The sequence below is a fragment of the Lepisosteus oculatus genome, chromosome 4 (genome assembly GCF_040954835.1).
Source record: "Lepisosteus oculatus isolate fLepOcu1 chromosome 4, fLepOcu1.hap2, whole genome shotgun sequence".
Lineage (NCBI taxonomy): Eukaryota > Metazoa > Chordata > Actinopteri > Semionotiformes > Lepisosteidae > Lepisosteus > Lepisosteus oculatus.
The window spans coordinates 16272691-16287233 of NC_090699.1; the positions used below are offsets into that span (position 1 = coordinate 16272691).

General features: G+C 54.0%; 1 protein-coding gene and 25 non-coding genes across 26 annotated transcripts in view; 7 read left to right on the forward strand and 19 right to left on the reverse strand.

Annotated features, from left to right (window-relative positions):
- The window catches only part of LOC107077277 (baculoviral IAP repeat-containing protein 1-like), a 150575-nt gene that overhangs the window by 61784 nt on the left and 74248 nt on the right, over positions 1-14543 (reverse strand). The window lies entirely within an intron of this gene.
- trnam-cau (transfer RNA methionine (anticodon CAU)) lies at positions 418-490 on the reverse strand. Its single transcript has one exon. It is a non-coding gene; the product is annotated as a tRNA-Met (tRNA).
- trnaa-ugc (transfer RNA alanine (anticodon UGC)) lies at positions 898-970 on the reverse strand. The gene has a single exon. It is a non-coding gene; the product is annotated as a tRNA-Ala (tRNA).
- Positions 1160-1231, forward strand: trnap-cgg (transfer RNA proline (anticodon CGG)). Its single transcript has one exon. It is a non-coding gene; the product is annotated as a tRNA-Pro (tRNA).
- trnaa-agc (transfer RNA alanine (anticodon AGC)) lies at positions 1950-2022 on the reverse strand. The gene has a single exon. It is a non-coding gene; the product is annotated as a tRNA-Ala (tRNA).
- Positions 2527-2599, reverse strand: trnam-cau (transfer RNA methionine (anticodon CAU)). Its single transcript has one exon. It is a non-coding gene; the product is annotated as a tRNA-Met (tRNA).
- On the reverse strand, positions 3007-3079 carry trnaa-ugc (transfer RNA alanine (anticodon UGC)). Its single transcript has one exon. It is a non-coding gene; the product is annotated as a tRNA-Ala (tRNA).
- On the forward strand, positions 3269-3340 carry trnap-cgg (transfer RNA proline (anticodon CGG)). Its single transcript has one exon. It is a non-coding gene; the product is annotated as a tRNA-Pro (tRNA).
- trnaa-agc (transfer RNA alanine (anticodon AGC)) lies at positions 4059-4131 on the reverse strand. Its single transcript has one exon. It is a non-coding gene; the product is annotated as a tRNA-Ala (tRNA).
- On the reverse strand, positions 4636-4708 carry trnam-cau (transfer RNA methionine (anticodon CAU)). The gene has a single exon. It is a non-coding gene; the product is annotated as a tRNA-Met (tRNA).
- trnaa-ugc (transfer RNA alanine (anticodon UGC)) lies at positions 5116-5188 on the reverse strand. Its single transcript has one exon. It is a non-coding gene; the product is annotated as a tRNA-Ala (tRNA).
- On the forward strand, positions 5378-5449 carry trnap-cgg (transfer RNA proline (anticodon CGG)). The gene has a single exon. It is a non-coding gene; the product is annotated as a tRNA-Pro (tRNA).
- On the reverse strand, positions 6167-6239 carry trnaa-agc (transfer RNA alanine (anticodon AGC)). The gene has a single exon. It is a non-coding gene; the product is annotated as a tRNA-Ala (tRNA).
- On the reverse strand, positions 6744-6816 carry trnam-cau (transfer RNA methionine (anticodon CAU)). The gene has a single exon. It is a non-coding gene; the product is annotated as a tRNA-Met (tRNA).
- Positions 7486-7557, forward strand: trnap-ugg (transfer RNA proline (anticodon UGG)). The gene has a single exon. It is a non-coding gene; the product is annotated as a tRNA-Pro (tRNA).
- trnaa-agc (transfer RNA alanine (anticodon AGC)) lies at positions 8293-8365 on the reverse strand. Its single transcript has one exon. It is a non-coding gene; the product is annotated as a tRNA-Ala (tRNA).
- trnam-cau (transfer RNA methionine (anticodon CAU)) lies at positions 8870-8942 on the reverse strand. The gene has a single exon. It is a non-coding gene; the product is annotated as a tRNA-Met (tRNA).
- On the reverse strand, positions 9350-9422 carry trnaa-ugc (transfer RNA alanine (anticodon UGC)). The gene has a single exon. It is a non-coding gene; the product is annotated as a tRNA-Ala (tRNA).
- Positions 9612-9683, forward strand: trnap-cgg (transfer RNA proline (anticodon CGG)). The gene has a single exon. It is a non-coding gene; the product is annotated as a tRNA-Pro (tRNA).
- trnaa-agc (transfer RNA alanine (anticodon AGC)) lies at positions 10402-10474 on the reverse strand. The gene has a single exon. It is a non-coding gene; the product is annotated as a tRNA-Ala (tRNA).
- Positions 10979-11051, reverse strand: trnam-cau (transfer RNA methionine (anticodon CAU)). The gene has a single exon. It is a non-coding gene; the product is annotated as a tRNA-Met (tRNA).
- Positions 11721-11792, forward strand: trnap-cgg (transfer RNA proline (anticodon CGG)). The gene has a single exon. It is a non-coding gene; the product is annotated as a tRNA-Pro (tRNA).
- On the reverse strand, positions 12528-12600 carry trnaa-agc (transfer RNA alanine (anticodon AGC)). The gene has a single exon. It is a non-coding gene; the product is annotated as a tRNA-Ala (tRNA).
- trnam-cau (transfer RNA methionine (anticodon CAU)) lies at positions 13105-13177 on the reverse strand. The gene has a single exon. It is a non-coding gene; the product is annotated as a tRNA-Met (tRNA).
- Positions 13585-13657, reverse strand: trnaa-ugc (transfer RNA alanine (anticodon UGC)). The gene has a single exon. It is a non-coding gene; the product is annotated as a tRNA-Ala (tRNA).
- On the forward strand, positions 13847-13918 carry trnap-cgg (transfer RNA proline (anticodon CGG)). Its single transcript has one exon. It is a non-coding gene; the product is annotated as a tRNA-Pro (tRNA).

The following is a 14543-nucleotide window of genomic DNA, read 5'->3' on the forward strand; positions in this document are numbered from 1 at the left end:
ATAGACCTTCGTTGCCTATTGTACGAGCTGAACTTTTGTGCTCCTCAATTCAATGCTCTTTCCATCAACTCATCTTGTCTTTTGACGCTTGGGGTTTTGCGCTCCTTTGACTCTCGGCATATCGGGTGACTTGAAACACTGAAGTTGTTGCTTACGGAGTGTGGAACATTGTTTTGCAACTGTCATGACGCTGTGTGAGCCTTTCATCGGCAACAGGGGCAGGCTGACAGCAGCGCCAGCGAAAGTTAGGGCAAATTTGGGGATTTAACTCTGAATGTGAGTGTTATGTAGGAAAGGGGTGCGGCTTTGCTCCTCTCCCGTGTAAAGGTGAGGCTTTCCACGTGGTAGGCACGCAGACGTGGTTCTGAGCGAATAGTTGCTGCAAGTGTCTGAAAAGAGCAAGAAAGCAAGTGGCCCTGCCCCGTGTGAGGATCGAACTCACGACCTTCAGATTATGAGACTGACGCGCTACCTACTACGCCAACGAGGCCAGCTGCGGCACTCGGGCTGGAAAGTTTGCCTCACAGGGATTTCAGACGCCTGTTCCCTAATCTTGCGACACCCGCTGCTGGGTGTTGCATTTGCCTTTTGATCTCACCCGAGACTTTGGGGCTTTGTTTCTGTCGCGAGTCTGTCTTTCACAGCTCACCTAACACAAGTCTCTCTGGCTGAAATGGCCTCTCTGCTTCAGCGTCGTGCCCTCACTCAGCCATTAAAAACATCACTCGGACCCCTGACATGCTGCCATGAAGTGTCAAGAGAGAGTGGCGGAGACGTACTTAAACCAGAGAGAAGATGAAAAGGGGGCGTGGCTGCTAAACGCTTCACACTCTCCTCGCAAGGCGTGATCAGGGGTTAAAGGACACCTCTCGACACACCGAGCGCTCAGCGTACACCTGGAGGATGCGGGCATCGATCCCGCTACCTCTCGCATGCAAAGCGAGCGCTCTACCATGTGAGCTAATCCCCCTCGCTGTGCCTTCCTCCTCGGCGTCGCCTTGTGCCGCTTGTTCCCCTCTTACCGGGCGCCGTCCACTGCCCTTCGCCTTCAAGGCAGTCGGCTTTCTTGACTTATTGATGAAGGTCTGACGGGACGAGCGAATGACGCCTCCCCCCGTCCTCCAGCTCGCTGACAACACAAAAGCGGAAGAGTCGCTGTGGCTCGTTGGTCTAGGCGTATGATTCTCGCTTCGGGTGCGAGAGGTCCCGGGTTCAAATCCCGGACGAGCCCTTTTCCTCCTCTTCCTCACTCCTGGGAACTGATATCCACAACACCTCGCAGCGTCTGCTTACGGCAAACGATGGAAGGTGACTGATGACTGAAGGAGCCTGGTCAATCCTCATCACGTGGCACAATGCCAGCGTGCAGTCAGCTGTCCAAGGCGGCAACCTCGTTGCTCGTTCAAAAGAACACGTCATGAAAACTCCTCACCGCTATGTGGTAAATGAGCACCGCGATCGCTTGTCGTCATGCGCCATTACTTGAGAAATGCAGAAGCAAAAACCGCCCTCTCTCAGCCACCGAAACGTGTGCGGGGCTCGCCTTGCGCTCTCTGCGCCTCGCATATTTGCGGAGCTGTCTGCTCTTCTTTCTGTTGAAGTACTCAAAATACTTCACCGTCCTCCAGAGCGTGATGTGCTCGCTGACAGCTTTCAATATTTGAAGGAAAACTACGAGCTTGATGGCTCGAATGTGAATGTTAAGCAATCGTTGATCAAACGCACGTCTTCTAAGGATTCGTGAGAGTATTCTCAGCATTGTTTTCACTCGGATATACTTTTCATTTGCTAAGCTGCCAAATCGGACGCACTCGGTGCAGACTGAGGTGGGAAAGGAGGCGTGGCCCTTCAATGCTTGACAGCTGAAGGACGTTGAGCGGAGGAGAACCTATCAGAAGTCGCAGAGGCTAAAGGAGAGCACCCGGCTCCCAGAGCTCCAGACTCGCACCTGGAGGATGCGGGCATCGATCCCGCTACCTCTCGCATGCTAAGCGAGCGCTCTACCATTTGAGCTAATCCCCCTCGCTTCAGGCTTCTCGGCATCATGTCTTACCGCCCGCTGCCCTTGGTCTGCAAGGCAGTCCTTTCAAGTGCGATGAAGACGCACGAATAGACCTTCGTTGCCTATTGTACGAGCTGAACTTTTGTGCTCCTCAATTCAATGCTCTTTCCATCAACTCATCTTGTCTTTTGACGCTTGGGGTTTTGCGCTCCTTTGACTCTCGGCATATCGGGTGACTTGAAACACTGAAGTTGTCGCTTACGGAGTGTGGAACATTGTTTTGCAACTGTCATGACGCTGTGTGAGCCTTTCATCGGCAACAGGGGCAGGCTGACAGCAGCGCCAGCGAAAGTTAGGGCAAATTTGGGGATTTAACTCTGAATGTGAGTGTTATGTAGGAAAGGGGTGCGGCTTTGCTCCTCTCCCGTGTAAAGGTGAGGCTTTCCACGTGGTAGGCACGCAGACGTGGTTCTGAGCGAATAGTTGCTGCAAGTGTCTGAAAAGAGCAAGAAAGCAAGTGGCCCTGCCCCGTGTGAGGATCGAACTCACGACCTTCAGATTATGAGACTGACGCGCTACCTACTACGCCAACGAGGCCAGCTGCGGTGCCCGGGCCGGAAAGTTTGCCTCACAGGGATTTCAGACGCCTGTTCCCTAATCTTGCGACACCCTCTGCTGGGTGTTGCATTTGCCTTTTGATCTCACCCGAGACTTTGGGGCTTTGTTTCTGTCGCGAGTCTGTCTTTCACAGCTCACCTAGCACAAGTCTCTCTGGCTGAAATGGCCTCTCTGCTTCAGCGTCGTGCCCTCACTCAGCCATTAAAAACATCACTCGGACCCCCGACATGCTGCCATGAAGTGTCAAGAGAGAGTGGCGGAGACGTACTTAAACCAGAGAGAAGATGAAAAGGGGGCGTGGCTGCTAAACGCTTCACACTCTCCTCGCAAGGCGTGATCAGGGGTTAAAGGACACCTCTCGACGCACCGAGCGCTCAGCGTACACCTGGAGGATGCGGGCATCGATCCCGCTACCTCTCGCATGCAAAGCGAGCGCTCTACCATGTGAGCTAATCCCCCTCGCTGTGCCTTCCTCCTCGGCGTCGCCTTGTGCCGCTTGTTCCCCTCTTACCGGGCGCCGTCCACTGCCCTTCGCCTGCAAGGCAGTCGGCTTTCTTGACTTATTGATGAAGGTCTGACGGGACGAGCGAATGACGCCTCCCCCCGTCCTCCAGCTCGCTGACAACACAAAAGCGGAAGAGTCGCTGTGGCTCGTTGGTCTAGGCGTATGATTCTCGCTTCGGGTGCGAGAGGTCCCGGGTTCAAATCCCGGACGAGCCCGTTTCCTCCTCTTCCTCACTCCTGGGAACTGATATCCACAACACCTCGCAGCGTCTGCTTACGGCAAACGATGGAAGGTGACTGATGACTGAAGGAGCCTGGTCAATCCTCATCACGTGGCACAATGCCAGCGTGCAGTCAGCTGTCCAAGGCGGCAACCTCGTTGCTCGTTCAAAAGAACACGTCATGAAAACTCCTCACCGCTATGTGGTAAATGAGCACCGCGATCGCTTGTCGTCATGCGCCATTACTTGAGAAATGCAGAAGCAAAAACCGCCCTCTCTCAGCCACCGAAACGTGTGCGGGGCTCGCCTTGCGCTCTCTGCGCCTCGCATATTTGCGGAGCTGTCTGCTCTTCTTTCTGTTGAAGTACTCAAAATACTTCACCGTCCTCCAGAGCGTGATGTGCTCGCTGACAGCTTTCAATATTTGAAGGAAAACTACGAGCTTGATGGCTCGAATGTGAATGTTAAGCAATCGTTGATCAAACGCACGTCTTCTAAGGATTCGTGAGAGTATTCTCAGCATTGTTTTCACTCGGATATACTTTTCATTTGCTAAGCTGCCAAATCGGACGCACTCGGTGCAGACTGAGGTGGGGAAGGAGGCGTGGCCCTTCAATGCTTGACAGCTGAAGGACGTTGAGCGGAGGAGAACCTATCAGAAGTCGCAGAGGCTAAAGGAGAGCACCCGGCTCCCAGAGCTCCAGACTCGCAACTGGAGGATGCGGGCATCGATCCCGCTACCTCTCGCATGCTAAGCGAGCGCTCTACCATTTGAGCTAATCCCCCTCGCTTCACGCTTCTCGGCATCATGTCTTACCGCCCGCTGCCCTTGGTCTGCAAGGCAGTCCTTTCAAGTGCGATGAAGACGCACGAATAGACCTTCGTTGCCTATTGTACGAGCTGAACTTTTGTGCTCCTCAATTCAATGCTCTTTCCATCAACTCATCTTGTCTTTTGACGCTTGGGGTTTTGCGCTCCTTTGACTCTCGGCATATCGGGTGACTTGAAACACTGAAGTTGTCGCTTACGGAGTGTGGAACATTGTTTTGCAACTGTCATGACGCTGTGTGAGCCTTTCATCGGCAACAGGGGCAGGCTGACAGCAGCGCCAGCGAAAGTTAGGGCAAATTTGTGGATTTAACTCTGAATGTGAGTGTTATGTAGGAAAGGGGTGCGGCTTTGCTCCTCTCCCGTGTAAAGGTGAGGCTTTCCACGTGGTAGGCACGCAGACGTGGTTCTGAGCGAATAGTTGCTGCAAGTGTCTGAAAAGAGCAAGAAAGCAAGTGGCCCTGCCCCGTGTGAGGATCGAACTCACGACCTTCAGATTATGAGACTGACGCGCTACCTACTACGCCAACGAGGCCAGCTGCGGTGCCCGGGCCGGAAAGTTTGCCTCACAGGGATTTCAGACGCCTGTTCCCTAATCTTGCGACACCCTCTGCTGGGTGTTGCATTTGCCTTTTGATCTCACCCGAGACTTTGGGGCTTTGTTTCTGTCGCGAGTCTGTCTTTCACAGCTCACCTAGCACAAGTCTCTCTGGCTGAAATGGCCTCTCTGCTTCAGCGTCGTGCCCTCACTCAGCCATTAAAAACATCACTCGGACCCCCGACATGCTGCCATGAAGTGTCAAGAGAGAGTGGCGGAGACGTACTTAAACCAGAGAGAAGATGAAAAGGGGGCGTGGCTGCTAAACGCTTCACACTCTCCTCGCAAGGCATGATCAGGGGTTAAAGGACACCTCTCGGCACACCGAGCGCTCAGCGTACACCTGGAGGATGCGGGCATCGATCCCGCTACCTCTCGCATGCAAAGCGAGCGCTCTACCATGTGAGCTAATCCCCCTCGCTGTGCCTTCCTCCTCGGCGTCGCCTTGTGCCGCTTGTTCCCCTCTTACCGGGCGCCGTCCACTGCCCTTCGCCTGCAAGGCAGTCGGCTTTCTTGACTTATTGATGAAGGTCTGACGGGACGAGCGAATGACGCCTCCCCCCGTCCTCCAGCTCGCTGACAACACAAAAGCGGAAGAGTCGCTGTGGCTCGTTGGTCTAGGCGTATGATTCTCGCTTCGGGTGCGAGAGGTCCCGGGTTCAAATCCCGGACGAGCCCGTTTCCTCCTCTTCCTCACTCCTGGGAACTGATATCCACAACACCTCGCAGCGTCTGCTTACGGCAAACGATGGAAGGTGACTGATGACTGAAGGAGCCTGGTCAATCCTCATCACGTGGCACAATGCCAGCGTGCAGTCAGCTGTCCAAGGCGGCAACCTCGTTGCTCGTTCAAAAGAACACGTCATGAAAACTCCTCACCGCTATGTGGTAAATGAGCACCGCGATCGCTTGTCGTCATGCGCCATTACTTGAGAAATGCAGAAGCAAAAACCGCCCTCTCTCAGCCACCGAAACGTGTGCGGGGCTCGCCTTGCGCTCTCTGCGCCTCGCATATTTGCGGAGCTGTCTGCTCTTCTTTCTGTTGAAGTACTAAAATACTTCACCGTCCTCCAGAGCGTGATGTGCTCGCTGACAGCTTTCAATATTTGAAGGAAAACTACGAGCTTGATGGCTCGAATGTGAATGTTAAGCAATCGTTGATCAAACGCACGTCTTCTAAGGATTCGTGAGAGTATTCTCAGCATTGTTTTCACTCGGATATACTTTTCATTTGCTAAGCTGCCAAATCGGACGCACTCGGTGCAGACTGAGGTGGGGAAGGAGGCGTGGCCCTTCAATGCTTGACAGCTGAAGGACGTTGAGCGGAGGAGAACCTATCAGAAGTCGCAGAGGCTAAAGGAGAGCACCCGGCTCCCAGAGCTCCAGACTCGCAACTGGAGGATGCGGGCATCGATCCCGCTACCTCTCGCATGCTAAGCGAGCGCTCTACCATTTGAGCTAATCCCCCTCGCTTCACGCTTCTCGGCATCATGTCTTACCGCCCGCTGCCCTTGGTCTGCAAGGCAGTCCTTTCAAGTGCGATGAAGACGCACGAATAGACCTTCGTTGCCTATTGTACGAGCTGAACTTTTGTGCTCCTCAATTCAATGCTCTTTCCATCAACTCATCTTGTCTTTTGACGCTTGGGGTTTTGCGCTCCTTTGACTCTCGGCATATCGGGTGACTTGAAACACTGAAGTTGTCGCTTACGGAGTGTGGAACATTGTTTTGCAACTGTCATGACGCTGTGTGAGCCTTTCATCGGCAACAGGGGCAGGCTGACAGCAGCGCCAGCGAAAGTTAGGGCAAATTTGTGGATTTAACTCTGAATGTGAGTGTTATGTAGGAAAGGGGTGCGGCTTTGCTCCTCTCCCGTGTAAAGGTGAGGCTTTCCACGTGGTAGGCACGCAGACGTGGTTCTGAGCGAATAGTTGCTGCAAGTGTCTGAAAAGAGCAAGAAAGCAAGTGGCCCTGCCCCGTGTGAGGATCGAACTCACGACCTTCAGATTATGAGACTGACGCGCTACCTACTACGCCAACGAGGCCAGCTGCGGTGCCCGGGCCGGAAAGTTTGCCTCACAGGGATTTCAGACGCCTGTTCCCTAATCTTGCGACACCCTCTGCTGGGTGTTGCATTTGCCTTTTGATCTCACCCGAGACTTTGGGGCTTTGTTTCTGTCGCGAGTCTGTCTTTCACAGCTCACCTAGCACAAGTCTCTCTGGCTGAAATGGCCTCTCTGCTTCAGCGTCGTGCCCTCACTCAGCCATTAAAAACATCACTCGGACCCCCGACATGCTGCCATGAAGTGTCAAGAGAGAGTGGCGGAGACGTACTTAAACCAGAGAGAAGATGAAAAGGGGGCGTGGCTGCTAAACGCTTCACACTCTCCTCGCAAGGCATGATCAGGGGTTAAAGGACACCTCTCGGCACACCGAGCGCTCAGCGTACACCTGGAGGATGCGGGCATCGATCCCGCTACCTCTCGCATGCAAAGCGAGCGCTCTACCATGTGAGCTAATCCCCTTCGCTGTCCCTTCCTCCTCGGCGTGGCCTTGTGCCGCTTGTTCCCCTCTTACAGGGCGCCGTCCACTGCCCTTCGCCTGCAAGGCAGTCGGCTTTCTTGACTTATTGATGAAGGTCTGACGGGACGAGCGAATGACGCCTCCCCCCGTCCTCCAGCTCGCTGACAACACAGAAGCGGAAGAGTTGCTGTGGCTCGTTGGTCTAGGCGTATGATTCTCGCTTTGGGTGCGAGAGGTCCCGGGTTCAAATCCCGGACGAGCCCTTTTCCTCCTCTTCCACACTCCTGGGACCTGATATCCACATCACCTCGCAGCGTCTGCTTACGGCAAACGATGGAAGGTGACTGATGACTGAAGGAGCCTGGTCAATCCTCATCACGTGGCACAATGCCAGCGTGCAGTCAGCTGTCCAAGGCGGCAACCTCGTTGCTCGTTCAAAAGAACACGTCCTGAAAACTCCTCACCGCTATGTGGTAAATGAGCACCGCGATCGCTTGTCGTCATGCGCCATTACTTGAGAAATGCAGAAGCAAAAACCGCCCTCTCTCAGCCACCGAAACGTGTGCGGGGCTCGCCTTGCGCTCTCTGCGCCTCGCATATTTGTGGAGCTGTCTGCTCTTCTTTCTGTTGAAGTACTCAAAATACTTCACCGTCCTGCAGAGCGTGATGTGCTCGCTGACAGCTTTCAATATTTGAAGGAAAACTACGAGCTTGATGGCTCGAATGTGAATGTTAAGCAATCGTTGATCAAACGCACGTCTTCTAAGGATTCGTGAGAGTATTCTCACCACCGTTTTCACTCGGATATACTTTTCATTTGCTAAGCTGCCAAATCGGACGAGAAAATGCCGGAGACGCACTGGGTGCAGACTGAGGTGGGGAAGGAGGCGTGGCCCTTCAATGCTTGACAGCTGAAGGACGTTGAGCGGAGGAGAACCTATCAGAAGTCGAAGAGGCTAAAGGAGAGCACCCGGCTCCCAGAGCTCCAGACTCGCACCTGGAGGATGCGGGCATCGATCCCGCTACCTCTCGCATGCTAAGCGAGCGCTCTACCATTTGAGCTAATCCCCCTCGCTTCAGGCTTCTCGGCATCATGTCTTACCGCCCGCTGCCCTTGGTCTGCAAGGCAGTCCTTTCAAGTGCGATGAAGACGCACGAATAGACCTTCGTTGCCTATTGTACGAGCTGAACTTTTGTGCTCCTCAATTCAATGCTCTTTCCATCAACTCATCTTGTCTTTTGACGCTTGGGGTTTTGCGCTCCTTTGACTCTCGGCATATCGGGTGACTTGAAACACTGAAGTTGTCGCTTACGGAGTGTGGAACATTGTTTTGCAACTGTCATGACGCTGTGTGAGCCTTTCATCGGCAACAGGGGCAGGCTGACAGCAGCGCCAGCGAAAGTTAGGGCAAATTTGGGGATTTAACTCTGAATGTGAGTGTTATGTAGGAAAGGGGTGCGGCTTTGCTCCTCTCCCGTGTAAAGGTGAGGCTTTCCACGTGGTAGGCACGCAGACGTGGTTCTGAGCGAATAGTTGCTGCAAGTGTCTGAAAAGAGCAAGAAAGCAAGTGGCCCTGCCCCGTGTGAGGATCGAACTCACGACCTTCAGATTATGAGACTGACGCGCTACCTACTACGCCAACGAGGCCAGCTGCGGTGCCCGGGCCGGAAAGTTTGCCTCACAGGGATTTCAGACGCCTGTTCCCTAATCTTGCGACACCCTCTGCTGGGTGTTGCATTTGCCTTTTGATCTCACCCGAGACTTTGGGGCTTTGTTTCTGTCGCGAGTCTGTCTTTCACAGCTCACCTAGCACAAGTCTCTCTGGCTGAAATGGCCTCTCTGCTTCAGCGTCGTGCCCTCACTCAGCCATTAAAAACATCACTCGGACCCCCGACATGCTGCCATGAAGTGTCAAGAGAGAGTGGCGGAGACGTACTTAAACCAGAGAGAAGATGAAAAGGGGGCGTGGCTGCTAAACGCTTCACACTCTCCTCGCAAGGCGTGATCAGGGGTTAAAGGACACCTCTCGACGCACCGAGCGCTCAGCGTACACCTGGAGGATGCGGGCATCGATCCCGCTACCTCTCGCATGCAAAGCGAGCGCTCTACCATGTGAGCTAATCCCCCTCGCTGTGCCTTCCTCCTCGGCGTCGCCTTGTGCCGCTTGTTCCCCTCTTACCGGGCGCCGTCCACTGCCCTTCGCCTTCAAGGCAGTCGGCTTTCTTGACTTATTGATGAAGGTCTGACGGGACGAGCGAATGACGCCTCCCCCCGTCCTCCAGCTCGCTGACAACACAAAAGCGGAAGAGTCGCTGTGGCTCGTTGGTCTAGGCGTATGATTCTCGCTTCGGGTGCGAGAGGTCCCGGGTTCGAATCCCGGACGAGCCCTTTTCCTCCTCTTCCTCACTCCTGGGAACTGATATCCACAACACCTCGCAGCGTCTGCTTACGGCAAACGATGGAAGGTGACTGATGACTGAAGGAGCCTGGTCAATCCTCATCACGTGGCACAATGCCAGCGTGCAGTCAGCTGTCCAAGGCGGCAACCTCGTTGCTCGTTCAAAAGAACACGTCATGAAAACTCCTCACCGCTATGTGGTAAATGAGCACCGCGATCGCTTGTCGTCATGCGCCATTACTTGAGAAATGCAGAAGCAAAAACCGCCCTCTCTCAGCCACCGAAACGTGTGCGGGGCTCGCCTTGCGCTCTCTGCGCCTCGCATATTTGCGGAGCTGTCTGCTCTTCTTTCTGTTGAAGTACTCAAAATACTTCACCGTCCTCCAGAGCGTGATGTGCTCGCTGACAGCTTTCAATATTTGAAGGAAAACTACGAGCTTGATGGCTCGAATGTGAATGTTAAGCAATCGTTGATCAAACGCACGTCTTCTAAGGATTCGTGAGAGTATTCTCAGCATTGTTTTCACTCGGATATACTTTTCATTTGCTAAGCTGCCAAATCGGACGCACTCGGTGCAGACTGAGGTGGGGAAGGAGGCGTGGCCCTTCAATGCTTGACAGCTGAAGGACGTTGAGCGGAGGAGAACCTATCAGAAGTCGCAGAGGCTAAAGGAGAGCACCCGGCTCCCAGAGCTCCAGACTCGCACCTGGAGGATGCGGGCATCGATCCCGCTACCTCTCGCATGCTAAGCGAGCGCTCTACCATTTGAGCTAATCCCCCTCGCTTCAGGCTTCTCGGCATCATGTCTTACCGCCCGCTGCCCTTGGTCTGCAAGGCAGTCCTTTCAAGTGCGATGAAGACGCACGAATAGACCTTCGTTGCCTATTGTACGAGCTGAACTTTTGTGCTCCTCAATTCAATGCTCTTTCCATCAACTCATCTTGTCTTTTGACGCTTGGGGTTTTGCGCTCCTTTGACTCTCGGCATATCGGGTGACTTGAAACACTGAAGTTGTCGCTTACGGAGTGTGGAACATTGTTTTGCAACTGTCATGACGCTGTGTGAGCCTTTCATCGGCAACAGGGGCAGGCTGACAGCAGCGCCAGCGAAAGTTAGGGCAAATTTGGGGATTTAACTCTGAATGTGAGTGTTATGTAGGAAAGGGGTGCGGCTTTGCTCCTCTCCCGTGTAAAGGTGAGGCTTTCCACGTGGTAGGCACGCAGACGTGGTTCTGAGCGAATAGTTGCTGCAAGTGTCTGAAAAGAGCAAGAAAGCAAGTGGCCCTGCCCCGTGTGAGGATCGAACTCACGACCTTCAGATTATGAGACTGACGCGCTACCTACTACGCCAACGAGGCCAGCTGCGGTGCCCGGGCCGGAAAGTTTGCCTCACAGGGATTTCAGACGCCTGTTCCCTAATCTTGCGACACCCTCTGCTGGGTGTTGCATTTGCCTTTTGATCTCACCCGAGACTTTGGGGCTTTGTTTCTGTCGCGAGTCTGTCTTTCACAGCTCACCTAGCACAAGTCTCTCTGGCTGAAATGGCCTCTCTGCTTCAGCGTCGTGCCCTCACTCAGCCATTAAAAACATCACTCGGACCCCCGACATGCTGCCATGAAGTGTCAAGAGAGAGTGGCGGAGACGTACTTAAACCAGAGAGAAGATGAAAAGGGGGCGTGGCTGCTAAACGCTTCACACTCTCCTCGCAAGGCGTGATCAGGGGTTAAAGGACACCTCTCGACGCACCGAGCGCTCAGCGTACACCTGGAGGATGCGGGCATCGATCCCGCTACCTCTCGCATGCAAAGCGAGCGCTCTACCATGTGAGCTAATCCCCTTCGCTGTCCCTTCCTCCTCGGCGTGGCCTTGTGCCGCTTGTTCCCCTCTTACAGGGCGCCGTCCACTGCCCTTCGCCTGCAAGGCAGTCGGCTTTCTTGACTTATTGATGAAGGTCTGACGGGACGAGCGAATGACGCCTCCCCCCGTCCTCCAGCTCGCTGACAACACAGAAGCGGAAGAGTCGCTGTGGCTCGTTGGTCTAGGCGTATGATTCTCGCTTCGGGTGCGAGAGGTCCCGGGTTCAAATCCCGGACGAGCCCTTTTCCTCCTCTTCCACACTCCTGGGACCTGATATCCAAATCACCTCGCAGCGTCTGCTTACGGCAAACGATGGAAGGTGACTGATGACTGAAGGAGCCTGGTCAATCCTCATCACGTGGCACAATGCCAGCGTGCAGTCAGCTGTCCAAGGCGGCAACCTCGTTGCTCGTTCAAAAGAACACGTCCTGAAAACTCCTCACCGCTATGTGGTAAATGAGCACCGCGATCGCTTGTCGTCATGCGCCATTACTTGAGAAATGCAGAAGCAAAAACCGCCCTCTCTCAGCCACCGAAACGTGTGCGGGGCTCGCCTTGCGCTCTCTGCGCCTCGCATATTTGTGGAGCTGTCTGCTCTTCTTTCTGTTGAAGTACTCAAAATACTTCACCGTCCTGCAGAGCGTGATGTGCTCGCTGACAGCTTTCAATATTTGAAGGAAAACTACGAGCTTGATGGCTCGAATGTGAATGTTAAGCAATCGTTGATCAAACGCACGTCTTCTAAGGATTCGTGAGAGTATTCTCACCACCGTTTTCACTCGGATATACTTTTCATTTGCTAAGCTGCCAAATCGGACGAGAAAATGCCGGAGACGCACTGGGTGCAGACTGAGGTGGGGAAGGAGGCGTGGCCCTTCAATGCTTGACAGCTGAAGGACGTTGAGCGGAGGAGAACCTATCAGAAGTCGAAGAGGCTAAAGGAGAGCACCCGGCTCCCAGAGCTCCAGACTCGCACCTGGAGGATGCGGGCATCGATCCCGCTACCTCTCGCATGCTAAGCGAGCGCTCTACCATTTGAGCTAATCCCCCTCGCTTCAGGCTTCTCGGCATCATGTCTTACCGCCCGCTGCCCTTGGTCTGCAAGGCAGTCCTTTCAAGTGCGATGAAGACGCACGAATAGACCTTCGTTGCCTATTGTACGAGCTGAACTTTTGTGCTCCTCAATTCAATGCTCTTTCCATCAACTCATCTTGTCTTTTGACGCTTGGGGTTTTGCGCTCCTTTGACTCTCGGCATATCGGGTGACTTGAAACACTGAAGTTGTCGCTTACGGAGTGTGGAACATTGTTTTGCAACTGTCATGACGCTGTGTGAGCCTTTCATCGGCAACAGGGGCAGGCTGACAGCAGCGCCAGCGAAAGTTAGGGCAAATTTGGGGATTTAACTCTGAATGTGAGTGTTATGTAGGAAAGGGGTGCGGCTTTGCTCCTCTCCCGTGTAAAGGTGAGGCTTTCCACGTGGTAGGCACGCAGACGTGGTTCTGAGCGAATAGTTGCTGCAAGTGTCTGAAAAGAGCAAGAAAGCAAGTGGCCCTGCCCCGTGTGAGGATCGAACTCACGACCTTCAGATTATGAGACTGACGCGCTACCTACTACGCCAACGAGGCCAGCTGCGGTGCCCGGGTCGGAAAGTTTGCCTCACAGGGATTTCAGACGCCTGTTCCCTAATCTTGCGACACCCTCTGCTGGGTGTTGCATTTGCCTTTTGATCTCACCCGAGACTTTGGGGCTTTGTTTCTGTCGCGAGTCTGTCTTTCACAGCTCACCTAGCACAAGTCTCTCTGGCTGAAATGGCCTCTCTGCTTCAGCGTCGTGCCCTCACTCAGCCATTAAAAACATCACTCGGACCCCCGACATGCTGCCATGAAGTGTCAAGAGAGAGTGGCGGAGACGTACTTAAACCAGAGAGAAGATGAAAAGGGGGCGTGGCTGCTAAACGCTTCACACTCTCCTCGCAAGGCGTGATCAGGGGTTAAAGGACACCTCTCGACGCACCGAGCGCTCAGCGTACACCTGGAGGATGCGGGCATCGATCCCGCTACCTCTCGCATGCAAAGCGAGCGCTCTACCATGTGAGCTAATCCCCCTCGCTGTGCCTTCCTCCTCGGCGTCGCCTTGTGCCGCTTGTTCCCCTCTTACCGGGCGCCGTCCACTGCCCTTCGCCTTCAAGGCAGTCGGCTTTCTTGACTTATTGATGAAGGTCTGACGGGACGAGCGAATGACGCCTCCCCCCGTCCTCCAGCTCGCTGACAACACAGAAGCGGAAGAGTCGCTGTGGCTCGTTGGTCTAGGCGTATGATTCTCGCTTCGGGTGCGAGAGGTCCCGGGTTCGAATCCCGGACGAGCCCTTTTCCTCCTCTTCCTCACTCCTGGGAACTGATATCCACAACACCTCGCAGCGTCTGCTTACGGCAAACGATGGAAGGTGACTGATGACTGAAGGAGCCTGGTCAATCCTCATCACGTGGCACAATGCCAGCGTGCAGTCAGCTGTCCAAGGCGGCAACCTCGTTGCTCGTTCAAAAGAACACGTCATGAAAACTCCTCACCGCTATGTGGTAAATGAGCACCGCGATCGCTTGTCGTCATGCGCCATTACTTGAGAAATGCAGAAGCAAAAACCGCCCTCTCTCAGCCACCGAAACGTGTGCGGGGCTCGCCTTGCGCTCTCTGCGCCTCGCATATTTGCGGAGCTGTCTGCTCTTCTTTCTGTTGAAGTACTCAAAATACTTCACCGTCCTCCAGAGCGTGATGTGCTCGCTGACAGCTTTCAATATTTGAAGGAAAACTACGAGCTTGATGGCTCGAATGTGAATGTTAAGCAATCGTTGATCAAACGCACGTCTTCTAAGGATTCGTGAGAGTATTCTCAGCATTGTTTTCACTCGGATATACTTTTCATTTGCTAAGCTGCCAAATCGGACGCACTCGGTGCAGACTGAGGTGGGGAAGGAGGCGTGGCCCTTCAATGCT